The 18,761-nt window shown below is 42.4% G+C and overlaps 1 protein-coding gene across 1 annotated transcript in view; it reads right to left on the bottom strand.

The window, feature by feature from the left end:
* Positions 1 to 3,051, bottom strand: part of pik3r5 (phosphoinositide-3-kinase, regulatory subunit 5) — a 121,325-nt gene extending 118,274 nt beyond the window's left edge. Inside the window, exon 1 of the mRNA XM_080208929.1 lies at positions 2,861 to 3,051. The gene's annotated coding sequence lies outside the window, so the exon portion shown is untranslated. The remainder of the gene's footprint in view (positions 1 to 2,860) is intronic.
* Positions 3,052 to 18,761: the final 15,710 nt, after the last annotated feature.

The raw sequence follows: 18,761 nt of genomic DNA, 5'->3' as shown, positions 1-18,761 counted from the left end.
CCATGTTGGTCCTTAGCCACTGCAGTAACACCTTAAAAACTAAATACACCTGCACCATTGTTTTCATTTGTATTTGTGTACTTTATTTACATATTTACATGGGACTGCATATTTTATATGATAATTACCTAACTGGCAGATCCTGTATCATGCCATAATTTTGCAGGGCACAATCAAGTTTGTCCTTTGCACAAAACCTTTACCTTTTTTTTTTATTTCTCAGTCTATAAGACCACAAGACGTAGCTGCAGAAGTAGGCCATTTGGCCCATCAAGTCTGTCCTGCCATTCAATATGTTCATGACTAATCTGATATTATGATCTTTAGCTCCATTTTCCCACCTTATCCCCATAACCCTTGATTCCCTTAATGGTTTTAAATCTATCTTAGCCTTAAACATATTTAATAATCCAGCCTCTAAAAAATTCACAGATTCACTACCTTTTGAAAAAAGAAATTCCTCCTCATCTCGGTCTGAAGTTCCCCTTACTTTGAGATAATGCCCTCTGATCCTAGATGTTCCTACAAGGGGAAGCAACCTCTCAACATCTACCCTGTCAACCCCCTGAGAATCCTATATGTCTCTCATCCTTTTAAATTCCAATGAGTACAGGCCCAATCAACTCAACCTCTACTCATAAGCAAATCCCTCCATACCCGGGCTCAACCTCATGAGCCCTCTCTGGACTGCCTCCAATGGAAGTATATCTTTGCTTAGATAAGGAAAGATAAGGTCCAATTCTGTTGGGGAATTTAGTTGCAACTATATTCAATTCATCACTGAAAAAACTCCCTTTAAACTTATGCGTCACAGCTACGGCCCCTATTGTGGCCAATAGAGATAACGCTCAATAGACTTTCCAATTCATCTCTAGATTTGGTCCCTGTGCAGAAACATGTCAACCACTCAAGCAACGACTAACTTCAGCTTTCAAACAGTGCGCATCTTTTCTTTCATAGATAATCTACAAAAGACATACAGTGATATTTTAAACTGGGAATGTTTTCCAGCTGGTAGAACTCTCCTGCCTATACCAATTTACAAAGTTAATTTCAAAATCATTTACGATTGGTAAGCAGAGATATTTAACGGGGCAGGACAGAATGTTCCTGTTTGCTTCCCAGTTGCATTTTTCACCCAACTTTAGAAGTATGATGAAATTAGTTTGTATTTGTGCAGGATTTAAGCATTGTCTTAAAGTTCTTCTTTTATATTGTTCCCAATATGAGGGTCGCCAGTGTGGGAATTTTTCCTTGACATCTCCTCCAATCTGCTAGCACCCAATCTTAAGATCACCTAATTCGTGGTCAGGCACAGTACACGTTGGATAGAAATTTCCTGCTTTTCTGCAAAAGCTTTGCCTCCATGTCAGTCTGCTTTCGTTTTCATGGGATGTGGGAATTTTTCAAAGGAGACATTTGTTAATCATCCCATTGCCCTCGGACTGAGTGGCTTGCTCGGCCATTTCAAGAGGGCAGTTAGGGGTCAACCAGATTGCTGTGGGTCTGGAGTCACATCTAGGCCAGGCCAGGAAAAGACAGCAGATTTCATTCCCTAACGAACATTACAGAGCCAAGTGGGTCTTTACAACAATTGGTGATAGTCTCACGGCCGTCATCACTGAGACTAGCTTTATATAGTCATCGAATCATACAGCACAGAAGAGGCTCTTCGCCCATTGAGTCCACACCGACACATTAGAAATACCTAAACTCCGATGTAATTCCATCTGCCAACATTCAAGGCTATGGGCGAAGAGTTATGATGTGCCAAGAGCTCATCCAGATACTCTTTAAAAGGATGTGAGGCAACCCTCCCGTTACTGTAAGGAATTGAATTTAAATTCCTCCAGCTGTGGTGGGATTTGAATCTGTGCGTTAGCCTAAGTCACTGGATTACTAAATCCAGCGACATTGCCACTGTGCCACTTGTCAGCTAAATGGCCAGTGTGTATGGTTCAGGGTAATGCCAACAGTGCAGATTCAATTCCTGTTCTGGCTGACATAGAATGGGGAGCTCCTGAGGGGGGAAGGCAATGACAAACCACCACTGATCAAACTGCCTCAGATGGAGCACTGAGACAAGGATCTGCCATCAGGCAGAGCGTACATAACTTGAAGAGCACCCTCTAATGGGTCATTCTGTGCGTTTTATAAAGCAGGCGTAATGCTGTCTGCCAAATATTGTACATCATTTAGCAATAACTTGTGAGTAGCTTTGTGATATAAATTCATGAGCTACTCCAGAGAGGAGTAGTGAGAATGTAATTTGCAATTATAAAAAATAATAGCTTCCAACATACCAGCCCCGTATTCCCAAAAGTCTTACGTTGAGACTGCCTCACAGAAGTGGACCATTTGGAATGAATTGTGAGCAGAGAGATGTTATTCTCATCCCTTCAGACCAAATGAAATTATGATATAGGATGCAGTGATGAAAGTGGTTCACTAAGCCAGCATACCATTTTCTCTCCTTTTGTTATCTAAGCCTATTTTAAATTGCTGTGTGTTACAAGTCTAAAACTGTCTCAGGTAAACAGCATTAATATCTTAAAGACAAAATATTTTATGACTGATTTAGGCAAACCTGGAAGATTATAGTCTTCACAGTGTAAAGTCTTTTGATAGTCCATTGAATTTTCCAGAAAGGCTTCTTTCAGAGTTGTGATTAGATGGTGCTTTTACAGACAATTAGAGATTAGCAGTATATTATGGTGAATTGAATGAGCTATTTATCACACTTGAATTCAATTGCTTGAATACATTTACGTAAAACCATTCCAGACTCGTTTGTCATAATTCCATATCTGAGTGGCTCACAGTGACAAGAAACTGTAAGGAATCAATATTCCAAACTTACCTGAAGCTCCGAAGACATTAGGAGACTTCCCATTCCCACTCGGTCAGTTCCCTCTAATGTTTTTCTTGACTGCAGCGTATTTTCACAGACTTGTGCAGACCCAATGGGCTGGAGTTTAACCACATCCTAGATGAAGATGATAACAAATTTAAAAAAAAAGATGCCAGCACAATTTGGAATCCAAGGTTCGCAAGTTTGTCTGATATGCACGCAGTTAGAACAAACAGGAACTTAGAACATATATAGTCTCGTATACAGGAAATAGAGGGTGGAGGCTTGTAACCAACGGGGAAAGAGGAGTGGAGTTTGACAGCCCTAATCCAATCACGTTATACTTGGTTTTCAGATGATTCTCATGCAATGTGAATCAATTTTGGCAATGAGAGCTTTAGTTTGCATGTTGTTGTGGTGTGTGGATGATTAAACATGTCATGAAATTAAACCTGTGGTTGAAAATGTTTTGTTATACTTTGAAAGTACCTAAACTGAGGTGGCACAGTGGCACAGTGGTTAGCACTGCTGCCTCACAGCTTCAGGAACCCGGATTCAATTCCCGGCTTGAGTCAGTGTCCGTGCAGAGTTTGCACGTTCTCCCTGCCTCTATGTCAGTTTCCTCTCATACTCCAAAGCTGTGCGGGTTAGTTTCATTGGCCATGCTAAATTGCTCCTTTGATTTGATTTATTATTGTCACACGTATTAACGTAGTGAAAAGTATTGTGTCTTGCGTGCTATACAGACAAAACATACTGTTCATAAAGGAGGAAATGAGAGAGCGCAGAACATAGTGTTACAGTTATAGCTAAGGTGTAGAGAAAGATCAACTTAATACAAGGTAAGTCCATTCAAAAGTCTGACAGCAGCAGAGCAGAAGCTGTTCTCGAGTCGGTTGGTACGTGCCCTCAGACTTTTGTACCTTTTTCCCGAAGGAAGAAGATGGAAGAGCGAATGTCTGAGCGTGTGGGGTCCTTAATTATGCTAGCTGCTTTGCTGAGGCAGCAGGCAGTGTAAACAGAGTCAATGGATGGGAGACTGGTTTGCATGATGAATTGGGCTACATCTGTGAACTTTTGTAGTTCCTTGTGGTCTTGGGCAAAGCAGGAGATATACCAAACTATGATACAACCAGAAAGAATGCTTTCTATGATGCATCTGTAAAAGGTGGTGAGAGTTGTAGCTGACACACCAAATTTCCTAAGTCTTGTGAGAAAATAGAGGCGTTGATGGGCTTTCTTAACTATAGTGTCAGCATGGGTGAGCCAGGACAGGTTGTCTGTGGTCTAGACACCTAAAAATTTGAAGCTCTTGGCCTTTTCTACTTTGTCCCCGTTGATGTAGACCACATTCTCCTTTCCGCTTCTTAAAGTTGATGACAATCTCCTTCATTTTGTTGACATTGAGGGAGAGATTATTTTTGCCGCATGGCTACCCTTAGTTTCAGGATAAATATTTGAGGCTAAGGGATTGGGCCTGTGTGGAATTAGGGTCAGTGCAAACTCGATGGGCCAAATGGCCTCCTTCTGCGATGTAGGGATTCTATGATAAACATCACAAGTACTCACAATGAATTCATTTATTTAATCAGGCCTTTAACAGAGGCACTAGTATTCACTCGTGGTACCTTTGCAGATCTGTTGGTAAGAGAGGCAGTCCTACAGCTGTGTCCTCTCCCAAGCCAACATACCCAGGTTCAAGGCACTAATCACTTGAAAATAGTTTTACTGGGTGTGCCTGACAGCAGAGTCCCAAAGCAACTGCTGTACCCGGCACTTGGTCGCTGCAGGAGACTCCCAGGAAGTCAGTGGAACGACTTTAGGGATGTCCTCAAAGCACCCCTGGAGAGATCACATATCCCAGGGGAGACCCCAGCTTATGACTGGCTAAGGTGGAGAAGGAACATTACGGAAGATGTTGAACGCATCGAGAGACCTTCTTGGAAACATGCACGTGCAAAGTCAAGGTGTTGGAGAGTGTGTACGAATCGCGAAACATTTACTGTATGGCAGAGCCTGCAGATCAGAGAATCATAGGTTACTACTGTGCAGAAGGAGGCCATTCAGTCCATCGAGTCTGTACCGACCACAATCCCGCCCAGGCCCTATCCCCAATCCCCAAAACCCCATGCATTTACCCTAGCTAGGTCCCCTGACGTTAAGGGGCAATTTAGCATGGCCAACCAACATATCTTTGGACTGTGGGAGGAAACCGGAGCACCCAGGATAAACCCATGCAGACCAGGGAGAACATGCAGATTTCGCACAGGCAGTGACCCAAGCCAGGAATTGAACCCGGATCCCTTGCGCTGTGGGACAGCAGTGCTAACCACTGTGCCACCCCAGATTGCACAGGGGACTTATCAACTGTCTCAGAACTCATCGAATCATAATGGAAACAAATCATCTTGATCCCAGGGGACTGCCTAAGAAGACATTTAAGATGCATTCTAATTAGGATTAAATTTAATATTTACATCTTGATAAAATTACACTTAGCACATTAGATGCACGAGGTTCAATTATCATTTCGAACATTATACAAGTTCAAAAGTAGCCCAATGCAGTGTACCTTTTTTTTAGTAAAAAATTTATTTGGTAGCAGCGTTTCAAAATTCAAAGTGATAAAAATAATCCACACAATTAGTTAAAAACAAAATACTGTGAATGCTGGAATCTGAAACAAAAAATGCTGGAATATCTCTGCAGGTCTGACAGCATCTATGGAGAGAGAAAAGAGACAACATTTTGAATCAGGACAACCCTTCAACAGAGCTGAAGGCAAAGAAAATAGGACAAGATTTATACTGTAATGGTGATAGGTGGGGATGTAATTGACAAAGATGTCATAGACAAAAAGACCAAGGGTATGTAAATGGCTGCCCATTAGGGAATTGAAATGTGTAAATGGCAGAACAAAAGTGTCAAAGGATAGCCTGAGGCATGTGGCTCTAGTGGGGTGGGGGGAGGGTGAGGAGGCAGAAACAAGATGGAAAGTGCAATTAGCGAGTCCAAAGATGTGTGGGTTAGGTGAATTGGCCATGCTAAATTGGCCCTTGATGTCAGGGGGGACTAGCTAAGGTACATACATGGGGTTATGGGGATGGGGCCTGGATGGGATTATGGTTGGTGTGGGCATGATGGACCAAATGGCCCCCTGCTGCACTGTAGGATTCTATGAGTAGTTTTTCTTGGGGAATGTTTCATGCCTTACTCCATAGGTGTGAACGAGTTAACATATCCAAATAGTCGAGTAAATAGTTTCCTTTATATCTGTTAATATATTTTTTGTGATTCTCTGTTGAATATATGCTCGATATAAAATGCCATTCTGATGAGGTAGCAAATTTAAAACACAGTTGAGGAGGAACTACTTTTCCCAAAGGGTTGTGAATCTATGGAATTTGTTACCCCAAAGTGCGGTGGATGCTGACACAGTGACTAAATTGAAGGAGGATTTAGACATATTTTTAATTGGTAATGGATTGAAGGGTTATGGGGAGAAGGCAGGAAATTGGGGATGAGGAGCACATCAGCCATCATTGAATGGCAGAGTGGACTCAATGGGCTGAATGACCTAATTCTGCTCCTATATCTCATGAACTTATGAGGTAGACAGCCTGCAGTTTGGAGCATGTAGGTAGGAGGGATATGGGTCTGGGGAGGATAGTGGCTTATTGGGATTGTCACTAGGCTAGTAATCCAAATGTCTTAGAAGACCTGGGTTCTAATCCCACCATGGTGAAATGTGAAATCTGGAATCAAAAGTCTAATGATAACCATGAATCAATTGTTGTACAATGTCACACTGCCCTTTAGGGAAGGAAATCTTCATAAACACTGGAACCTTCACTGTCATTGGGTTAAAATCTTGGAACTCCCTCCCAAACAGCACTATGGGTGCACCTACACCACATGGACCACGGGGTTCAGGAAGACGGGATGGGCAATAAATGCTGTGCTCACCAGCGACACCCACATCATTTGAATGAATAAGAAAAATGGAGGACCAGTGTCATAGAAAATTCTTCTAGGTGGCCTGATTAATTTAAAAACTAAATCATTTCATTAGACATTTCATTTCACGAAAGCAAAAAAAGGTTCATTCAGTTCAATGAAATTCTTCAATTGAACTAGTGGTATTAAAATATTGAAATGTTCAAATCAAAAACATTACAAATTAACAATATTCAGACAAATAATACAATTAAGACAAGTTAAATCTTATTTTGGCCTAAATGGGAGATGAATGGTTTTACCTACACAGCTAATGAGCTGGCAGGCTTTCCCAAAAGATCTCAGATTTCATGCCAGACAGTAGAATAGTTATACTTTTTGTTCTCAGATTAATCAGCCCACCACTTAATTAAAAGCAATTTTATTCATTCACTGATCTGTCAATTGAATAATGGCATGTCCTTCAATCAATTATTTTTTAATACCTTCAGATATAAATCTGTCAGTTGTCTGTCCGTTTTACGGAAGTTTTCTCCCAAAAATGGTTTCTTATAAGAACATAAGAAATAGGAGCAGGAGTAGGCCATCTAGCCCTTCGAGCCTGCCCCGCCATTCAATAAGATCATGGCTGATCTGTCGTGGCTCAGTTCCACATTCCCGCCCTCTCCCCATAACCCTTAATCCCCTCTCCTATCAAAAACCCATCAACCCGCGTCTTAAAAATATTTAGCGAGGCAGCCTCCACCACTTCAACGGGCAGAGAATTCCAGAGATTCACCACCCTTTGAGTGAAGAAATTCTTCCTCAACTCTGTTCTAAATGGGCCCCCCCCTTTATTTTGAGGCTGTGCCCCCTAGTCCTACTGTCCTTTCTGAGCAGGAAGAGTCTCTCCACCTCTATCCTATCCATCCCATTCATGATCCAGCATTTCTCTAACTAATTGAAACCAGCTCTAAAATCAAATGAAAACACCTTTACCTTTTGGTATTATCATTGGGTTTGGGTAATTTATTTTATTGCATAATTTGTGTCTGACTTGTGCTGATAGTTTGCATGAATACATCTTTCATTTTACTGGCATGTTACAAATTCATTTCTTTGAGACATTATTAAGATGTTACTTAAATATTTTGCATTATTCTCAAACTACATATTAAAATATTAGCTGCTAATTATCCTCATGTTGGGTAATTAGAATTAATCAGAATTCTCAATTACAACCAGGTAATGCAGGGTTCTCCCGAGTTCATCTCGGCTCCCTAACCTGTATTCAATTCTAAGTGGTTCCTCCGGGGACCGCAGGCAGAGCCTAGCTGAAGACAACAAAGGTCAGCTGTATGGAGGAGAGATGAGGGAGGAGGATGAAGTTTGGGAAAACAATAGTGATAGGGCATTCAATAGCTAGGTGTATAGAAAGGCATTTCTGTGACCACAAACATGATACAGGATGGCATTTTGATACAAGATGGCATTTTGCTACAGGATGGCATTTTGCTACAGGATGGCATTTTGCTACAGGATGGCATTTTGCTACAGGATGGCATTTTGCTACAGGATGGCATTTTGCCTCCTTGGCACGATGATCAAGGATATCACTGAAGGGCTACTGAGTACACAGAATGAACAGTCAAAGGCCGTGGTCCAGCTTGGTATCAATGGCATGGGCAGAAAGAGAAATGTAATGCTGCCAGCAGATTTTAGGGAACTTGCAGAGAGATTGAAAAACGGGACCTCAAATGTAATAATCTCCGGATTATTGCCAGTGCTGCACACTAGTGAGAATAGGAGGAAAGCCAGATTAGGCTAGAGAGATGGTGCAGAAGGGAGGGCATTCGATTTCTGGGGCAGTGGAATGGATTCTGGTGGAGGTGCCACATATAAAAGCCCAAAAGGCATCGCAATGGAGCCAGGGTCAATAATGCCGTGGGGTGGTTTGCCAGGCCTGTTTGGGGAATGTTCAGATCAGTTTGGCAGCTTGGTGGGAACGTGAGGGTAGATTTAGATGGCAGAGGAGCAAAGCTGGAAATGGAAGACTGAAAACTGACAAGCAATTCTGAAAGGCAGAAGGAAAAGCCAGAAAATAGATAATAAAGCTGTTTAGCGTTGCTCAATGATGCAGAGTCTAGTGAATAAGATGGATAAGCTGAGGTACCAGATAGAATCATAGAACCTGACAGTGCAGAAAGAGGCCATTTGGCCCATTGAGTCGTAGAATCATAGAACCCTACACTGCAGAAAGAAGCCCTTCAGCTCATCGAGTCTGCACCGAACACAATCCCACCCAGGCCCTACCCCCATATCCCTACATATTATACCCACTAATCTCTCTAACCTACGCATCCCTGGACACTAAGGTGCAATTTCTTAGCATGGCCAATCAACCTAACCCACACATCTTTGGTCTGTGGGAGGAAACCCACACAGACACAAGTCTGCACCAATTCTCCAAATGACCATCTTACGACACACCGCACCCCCCCCTCCCCCCCACCGCACCACCCTCATAGCCCCCGCATTAGCCATTTACCATGGCTAATCCACATAACTGGCACACCTGGGGACACTAAGAGGCAATTCAGCATGGTCAATTCACCTAACCAGCACATCTTTGGACTGAAGGAGGAAACAGGAGCACCCGGTGGAAACCTATGCAGATACGGGGAGAATGTGCAAACTCCACACACAGTCACCCAAGGCTGGAATTGAACCCAGACTTCCGGCGCTGTGAGACATTAGGATGTATCATGAAATAACTATTACTGAAAGACGGATTAATAAAGGGCAGGAATAAAAGCTCGACATTACTGGATACAGGCTTTCCAGATGAGAGAGATAAAAGAGGGTGATAAGAAAAGGAAGTGGGGTCGCAATATTGGCTAAAAAACAGAGCCATAGGGATAATATATGAGAAAGATCATGAAATGAGGTCATGTGGTTTGTAGTGAAAAACTAAAGAGGGTCAGTCTCACTGCTTGGGGATGATAGATACTCAAAAAGTAAATGGGACATAAGATTAAATATGTAGGCATATTTCTGAGAAGCGCTGTGATTTAGTAAAAGTTGGTTGGAAATAGCTAGCTAAGGTAAATCAGCGACAGAGGCATTGGACGTATTCAAGGAGGAGATATTGAGGATTCAGAACAAATATGACCCCCCACCAAGAAAAAGGATGGGACTCTCAGTCTAGTATTGCTTAGCCATCATACAGGGTAGGATAATGCAAGCAAGAGAAGTTTATGCCAGGTGCCGAGAGCTCTATACAACAGAAAGCCAAGAGTATCGAACGTTTGAAGGTGACATTAGAAAAGCAGCATGGAAAGATATCGGCAAGTAAAGTTATGAAAAGAAATTAAAGATGTTTTTGGAATTGTTACAATTGAATAGTTTTGAAACAGGGTAATGTTTTATGATATCTATTAGAGGTAAAATGGAGTAAGGAAGGGGATCTTGTGAACTGCTGCAAGTTACAATGAATCTATGTGGCTTGGTTACCATGGAGACAGGGGGCCCAAGACTGATGTTATTGACGTGTAAGTGCCGGCTTTAACACCCAAAAACAAAGTTGTAGCAGACTTTCTTCTCGTTGCAGAGGTGCTGTCTCAGAAACTTTGAGCAGCACCAGAGAGAAAGAGAGAGGCAGAGAGACCAGAGCAGCTGCGAACAGCAGGGAAGGAGCTGCTCTCTGTTAGCTACCATGCGGAATGCTGATGTTAGCTGCTTCTTCAGCCAAGGAGAGGAAACTGGCAGGAATTTATGAACTCGAAGGTTTATTCTGGCATGACAAGGGGAAGAAATAATTGGAGAGAGCTGTGATACTACTGGTTTGGGATTCCTTGGAAGACTGGGGAAATGGTTTTTGACATGGATGTTCCGACTTGGTAATAGGGAAGATTTAGAGCCTTCAGAAGCTGGGACTGACTTTGGACTATTTCTTGAAAAGTCTGCAATTCCAATGAGAGCATGCTGTAAAATAAATAAGGGTTATCTGTTCTGCAATTTGGAGTATTATTGGCCTACTAAGTAATGTTTAAGTTTCCTGAAAAACTGCAAATCCAAGGATAGTAATCTGTGAAATAAATAATGATCACTTGTTCTGTAGTTTAGAGTAGTAATTGCCTACTAAGTAATGTTTAATCAATAATACTTTTAATTTGCTTGTTACGGTAAAAGTCCTAAAACTTGGCATTTTATGCTACTCTTTTAAGTCATGCATTCAGAATTCAAGAATCTTTTTAAAAGATACGTCTCTGTGGGGAATCACAACAAAATATATATTAAAAAGATGACTGAGAAAAGGGAAAGGTCTATTAGAGACTATAATGAAAACATGTATGTTGGGAGGGCAGTTAATTCTTCATGGATGTTTTGCATCTGTCTTCAAAAAAGGATAGTGACAATGAAAATATTGAAATTAAGGAACAGAGCGTAAATATTGGATGGTATAAAGCAAGTGAGGCAGGATACGGCAAGGTGTTTAGCATTTCTGAAAGTGGATGAAATGCCAGGTCCAAACAAAATGTATCGCGGGTGTGTAGAGAAGCAAAGGAGAAAACAGCACAGTGATTAGCGCTGTTGCCTCACAACACCAAGGACCTGGGTTCAATTCCTGGCTTGGGTCACTGTGTGGAGTTTTCACATTCTTGTATCCGCATGGGTTTCGTCTCACAGTCCAAAGATGTGCGGGTTAGGTGGATTGGCCATGCTAAATTGTCCCTGAGTGTCAGGGAGCCTAGCTAAGGTAAATGCATGGGGTTACGGGGATAGGGCCTGGCTGAGAGTGCCAACTCGATGGACTGAATGGCCTCCTTCTGCACTGTGGGATTCTATGATCCCATGATCTGAAATAATGGAAGCTCTGATCCTCATTTTACAAACCCCTCTGGCTAAAGTGCCAGAGGGCTGCAGAACTGCTAAGATTGAATTATGGTTTAAGAGAGAAAGGGATTGATGAGTAATTATTGGCCGGACACTTGATCACAGTGGTAGATAGATGTTTGGAAACATAGTGATATTAATGGTCATTAATGAAGATACAGTACCTTATCAAGGATGGCCAGTATATATTTGTTCACTGAATATTGTGTCTGACTAATTTGACTGAATTTTTTGAAGTGTCAACAAGGAGGGTCAGTGAGGGTACTCTAGTGAGAAACAAGTCTAGCAGCTCAAACACCGAAAAAAGTTCTTGTACCTTCTAGCAGCCAGTCATTTGGAAACTGCTATCCACGATTTGTTGTCAATGACAGGATACTGATGTCGCTGAAAACTGATTGCATGAAACACGGATGATAGAAATGGGCCCATCTTAAGAAGAGTCACCCTGACTCGAAATGTTAGCTCAATTCTCTCTCCACAGATGCTGTCAGACCTGCTGAGATTTCTAGCATTTTCTGTTTTTGCTTCAATTCCAGCATCTGCAGTATCATAGAGTCCCTACAGTACAGAAGGAGACCATTCAGCTTATACCGACAGCTATCCTACCCGGGCCCTATCCCTGTCACCCCATATATTTAGCCTGTTGACCCCCCCAACACTAAGGGACAATTTAGCATGGTCAATCCACCTAACCCGCACATCTTTGGTGTGTGGGAGGAAACCGGAGCACCCTGAGGAAACCCTCACGGACACTGGGAGGATGTGCAAACTCCACACAGACAGTGACCCAAGGCCAGAATTGAACCCGGGTCCCTGTAATTTGCGTATATCTTTAGTTCTTGTCACTTGGTGGAAATGGGAGGGATTCAATTCCCTGAACGAACCAAGTTGATAGAAACAGGAATGGTGAGAATCGAAGTTAAAAAACAGGAAGCCATGTGAAAGCAGATGAGTAGAAGCTGCTTAATGCAGTTCTGAAACTGCTGCTAACCAGCTGAAAACTGCAATAAACACTTTTACCACATGAAACATCCTGAGGTTGAAAACTGATGGTACAGATCTGTTGGACTGTTTGTGTCAACTGGGAACTATCTTCTTTACAAGATAAAACATTTTTATCAATACAGCATAACTTCTGCATCAAATCAACTTGCACTTAGTAGTACTTGCTTAACATTTTTCTTAATTTTTGGTTGCAATTAAATTCAATTACGTATCTTTGTCCATGTGACAATCCTTTAGCAGTCTTTCAAAGTATTGAAGTATTAAGTTGAGCAATTACTGGGTGCAATATATTAAATTGCCACTGGTTGGTGGGAGAGATAGGTGGTTATTAAATTCTCCAGATCTTGAGATTGATACAGTATATGGTAAACTTAAACAAAAAGGGAAGCTTCTGTTTCCTGATGACAATATCCCATTCTACTCAACCAACAAAAGTTCACACAGAATGCTTACTTATATCTGCAATAAGGAGGTCTAGTGGTTTTCTTTTATTCATTTACAGCACGTGGGCGTCGCTGGCTGGGCCAGTATTTATCACCCTTTCCTAACTGCCCTTGAGAAGGTGGTGGAGAGCTGCCTTCTTGAGCCGCTGCAACCTCTGAGGAATAGGTACCCCCACAGTGCTGTTAGTGAGGGAGTTCCAGGGTTTTAACCCAGCAACAGTGAAGGAATGGCGATATATTACCAGGTCAGGATGGTGAGTGACTGGGAAGGGAACCTCTAGATGATGGTGTTCCCATATGCCTGCTGTCCTTGTCCTTTGAGATGGTAGTGGCTGTGGGTTCGGTCCAAGAATGCAGTGGGTAGTATCCCTATCTCTACGCCAGAAACTCTGGGTTCAAATCCCACTTCGGGACTTGGCTACCATGGAAGGTGTATCCGTAATGTGGCCAAACAGAATGATAACCAGCCTGCAAGTCCTTCCAAACATCAGTTGACAGGCATCAATATCAGGAGAATTTCCTGGTCAGCTATATTGCAGAAGGCAGTAGTGTCTTATGGCAGTACTTTGCCAAGCATTATCATGGACCAATTCAATGGAGGTTTATGGTTGTCCATGCGTTCTTGGGGTATGGTACGAGGAGGAGGGTGCAATAGCTCTGACCACTGAAATAATTATCAATTGTGGATAAGTTGTTTCTAGAACTCACATGGCACCTTCTTCTAAATCATTTTCAGATGCTACACCGAATCAAAGCCAGTTCTTTTGACTGGAGGAGATGGAGATTTAAAAATAAGAAATCCATAGCGGACCCCATACCCAATGTCTTGTGCATAGTTCCTTGTCATGTTACTTGCCTTTTTCCCCTTTGTTAGCGAGACAAAATTTGAATACCAAAATCTTTGATTATTGGGGGCTCGAAAACTAATTCAAATGCTAAGATTGGCAAATTAGACTCTGCTCAGATGGACTTCATTGCTGCAACATCACAGCTGAACATTAGGTATGGCTGTCATATGAAAAAAGGATCATCTCATTGCCAGATTATTTAAAGACAAGTAAAAGGCATGTTTCAATAATGCTTCAGTATTGCGTCATCCAACCAGAGGTTCCTGGGTGGTGTGGGGATACCTGCTTTCAGCTGAGATGATGCAAGAAACTGTGGAAATAATACCCAGTCCCACTGGAATAGGAAGATGGAACAAAATGAGCCAATAATTGTTTCCCAACAGTATTACTGGCAAGTGCACATTGTGCAGGTGTCAGATTAGCCGAGGATTGGGCTTGACTGTAATGACCTTAATATTGAATACCCACCAATAACCATCAACCTCCATGTGCTCTTGAAGACTGGTCACTTTGGTGAGTTACCATGGGCTCGCTGGAGCTGTAGGCCGGAATTCTTCAGCTGTTCACGCCCCACCGCTGCTACCAGCGAGGACAGAGAATGTGGCGCTCAGCCACATCTCCATTCGCTGCAGCAGGACCGGAGAATGCCAGTTGCGGGGCAAGGTCGGAGAACTTAGCCAATTGTCTAGCGTGAGAGATCCCCTCCATCATAACTGAGTAAAATGGAAACAAAAGAATAATCAACTTGTGCTCGACGCTGTATAGTTGGAATGTTAATAAGACCGTGTCTGGATGAGCGGACTAATCTTTGTAGCCTCAAAGATGTGAGTTATTACCCTTCTTGGCAGCAATGACCTTAAGAGGTGAGTCTGTTGTAGGTGTAATATAAACTTACATTGATTTTCCTGACATATGATTCTCCGCTAATTTATAACTTTGTTTCAAACCCCATTTTCAATTTGCCATGAACACAACTAGCAATGAGTTGTTGCTAGCCTTGGTCAGGGTGAAGTAGAGACAGTTAAGATTTAAAAACAGCCTAAATTTCAACAGCAGGGCACTAATACCCATTCATTGCTGTGAGATAATATATTAAAATTAATCTATCGGTGAAAAGCACTTTATTAGGGCAATTACACGATGTGTAAGATGAGAATAAAGCAGGTGATAACTCATTCTGTGGCCAGAAGCAAAAATAAAACCAGAATTCTGTACCAAAGGCTCTTCTGGCCGAGAAAAAACACAAGGTTATCTTCAGTAGCAGGCCCTAGAAGGGAGAGAGAGTAAGAGGAAGAATGGGAAAAGGGAGAGAGAGAATGTGAGAGAGGGGCAGAGTGGGAAAGGAGAGAGTGAGAGGCAGAGTGGGAAAAGGGAGAGAGAGTAAGACGCAAAGTGGGAAAGGAGTGAGTGAGAGGAGGTTTGGGAGAGGGAAGAAGAGAAAGAGAACGTACTAGGGCCTGCAACTGATCCAATTAGCTGTAAAATGACACAAAACACCTTTGATCTCCCAATGTACAGTGAGTCACCAAATGTCTAAGGTCATAATGACTCGTAAGACACACATAAAAATAACTGGCTTACTATTTAAGTCAATCTTGGCAAAAGGATCTCATTTTAAAACACAGTTGCAAGATGACTGGTATTCTTGGTCTTCGTGATTGAATATTTCTGTTTCAAACCTGTTGTCCTCACTTAGAAGCTAGCTGGGAGAGGTCAAGAATTTGATCCTGAAAAGAATCATATTGACTAAGTAAAATAAATGAGTTGTGATACAATCAAAGGTGACTCTTTAAAACTGCTAGACTTCTCAGATAAGAACTCACACTGAAACTCTGGGCTGAACTTTATCAGCTGGAATGAGTATTTGCCAATTGTACTGAAGGTGTGGATGGCCCTTCTTCCAATTAAACCATGCTGTTTACATCTTTTTCTGGCAGTGACCAATTTGGGGCTCATCTGCCAGATGCAATTTTTCTCTCCTGAACTAATTTGCATCACACAGCTTTTCATTACCCTGATTGATTCATCTTTCAATCAGTGCAGTTGATGTTGTCTACATGGACTTTAGCAAGGCCCTTGACAAGGTACCGCATAGTAGGTTGTTGCATAAAGTTAAATCTCACAGGATCCAGGGTGAGGTATCTAAATGGATACAAAATTGCCTTCTTGACAGAAGCCAGAGGGTGGTTGTAGAGAGTTGTTTTTCAAACTGGAGGCCTATGACCAGCGGTGTGCCTTAGGGATCAGTGCTGGGCCTACTGTTATTTGTCATTTATATTAGTGATTTGGATGAGAGTACAGGAGACATGGTTAGTAAGTTTGCAAATGACATCAAAATTGGTGGCATAGTGGACAATGAAGAAAGTTATCTCCAACTGCAACGGGATCTTGATCAATTGGGCCAGCGGGCTGACGAATGGCAGATGGAGTTTAGACAAATGCGAAGTGATGCATTTTGGTAGATTGAGCCAGGGCAGGATTACCCAGTTAATGATAGGGTGTTGGGGAGAGTTATAGAACAAAGTGATCTAGAGGTACAGATGCATAGCTCCTTGAAAGTGGAGTCACAGGTGGACAGAATGGTGAAGAAGGCATTCGGGATGCTTGGTTTCATCGGTCAGAACATTGAATACGGAAGACATCCTGTTGGGAAGTTGGGACATCCTGTTAAAGTTGTACAAGACATCAGTAAGGCCACACTTGGAATATTGTGTGCAATTCTAGTCACTCTATTTGGAAGAATATTATTAAACTAGAAAGAGCGTAGAAAAGATTTACTAGGATACTACCGAGACTTGATGGATTGAGTCATTAGGAGAGGCTGAATAGACTGGGACTTTTCTCTCTGGAGTGTAGGAGGCTGAGGGGTGACCTTATAAAGGTCTATAAAATAATGAGGGGCATAGACAAAGTAGATAATCAATATCTTTTCCAAAAGGTAGGGGAGTCTAAAACTAGAGGGTATAGGTTTAAGGTGAGTAGGGAGAGATACAAAAGTGTCCAGAGGGAAATTTTTTCACACAGACGGTTGAGAGTGTCTGGAACAAGCTGCCAGAGGTAATAGTAGAGGCGGGTACAATTTTATCTTTTAAAAAGCATTTAGATAGTTACATGGGTACGATGGGTATAGAGGGATATGGGCCAAATGCAGGCAACTGGGATTAGTTTAGGGGTTTTAAAAAAAAGGTCAGCATGGACACATTAGGCCAAAGGTCCTGTTTCCATGCTGTAAAACTCTATGACTCTGATTGGCCATTGGTCAGAGCTGTCTGATTATAATCAGGGATTCCACTCCTTTCTCACTCTGCCTCTCTCTCTCCCCTTTCCCACTCTGCATCTCCCACTCTCTCTTTTCGCATTCTCTCCCCTTCCTCACTTTGCCTCTCCCCCTCTCTCCCACTTACCCCTTAGCCCCTCTCTCCTTTCCCACTCTGCCTCTTTCTCTCTCGCCCCTTTCCCACTCTGCATCTCTCTCATTCTGCATCTCTCTCATTCTCCCTCTTCTTTTTCCCACTCTGCCTCTCCCACTCACCCCTTTCCCACTCTCCATCTCCCAGTCATCCTTTTCCCACTCTGCCTTTTACTCTCTCTCCCTTTCCTGCTCTAATCCCTCCCTACAAAGCCTATAAATTACCCATGTCATTATCTTTTGCAACCAAAGTTCAAAATCAGTCACCAATTTTATCCAGAATAATTATCATTCAGAGAAAGACAATTTCTTTTTACCCTAAGCAAATTCTATGAAACAGGAACCTCAATTCCATCATGCACACAGCCATATCCAAACTGAGCGCTGCCCTGCAAGCCCTGATTATCCAATCAGAGTGTTTTGACCAAATAGCCAATCAGGACACTGAAAGGCAAACCAATGCCGGCTGTAAAATATTGTCCAAAGCCAAACGAGTCTGAGAGGCGGAGGAATACCTTCACTCACAGGGTAGTGAATCTTTGGAATTTTCGGCCCCAAAGGAATGTGAAAACTCAATCATTGAGTATATTCAACACAAATCAATAGACTACTAGATATTAATGATATCAAGGAATATGGGGGTAGAGAGAGAAATGTAGAAGGAGATGATCAGTCATGAGTTGTTTGAATGGTGGAGCAGGTTTGATGGACCGAATGGCCTAACCCTATTCCTATGTTCCTAATTTGGGAAAAAGAAATCTGGCTCTAAGTGGGCTTAGCAATTGAGGACAGGGGCACGTTTTCCAGAAGTTTATTATTTACACAATCACAAGATGGCTTACATTAACACTGCAATGAAGTTACTGTGAATATCCCCTAGTCGCTACACTCTGGTGCCTGTTTGGGTACACTGAGGGAGAATTTAGCATGACCAATGCACCTAACCAACACGTCTTTCTGACAGTGGGAGGAAATCAGAGCATCCAAAAGAAACCCATGCAGACACAGGGAGAATGTGCAAATTCCACACAGACAGTGACCCAAGCTGAGAATCGAATCCAGGATCCTGACACAGTGAGGCAGCAGTGTTAACCAATTTGCCACCGTGCCACTCCATAAGTTGCTATTATTAGCGTGGGCCAGTGCTGAGATTGCCGGATAAGGAAGAAGGTGCTTCATTGCTGAAGCTACCTTGATGACAAGGTAAACTCGTTTCAGTAAACCAGGGCAGGCCTCAGTGAATATGAAGTGTGGAAGGTGGGTTTTGGGAGAGGAGTGAGGGGGGTCATAGTGTAGCAGCCCAGCCTTTGCTGCTGGGCAGGGAGAATATCATGTGTCATGAAATAGCCATTTACAAAGGACTCCTCACCACA

This window comes from Carcharhinus amblyrhynchos, chromosome 21, assembly GCF_965287045.1.
Source record: "Carcharhinus amblyrhynchos chromosome 21, sCarAmb.v2.hapA, whole genome shotgun sequence".
In the NCBI taxonomy this organism is placed as follows: Eukaryota; Metazoa; Chordata; class Chondrichthyes; order Carcharhiniformes; family Carcharhinidae; genus Carcharhinus; species Carcharhinus amblyrhynchos.
Note: the sequence above shows the minus strand (reverse complement) of the source record. Positions and strands in the feature narration are given on the sequence as shown.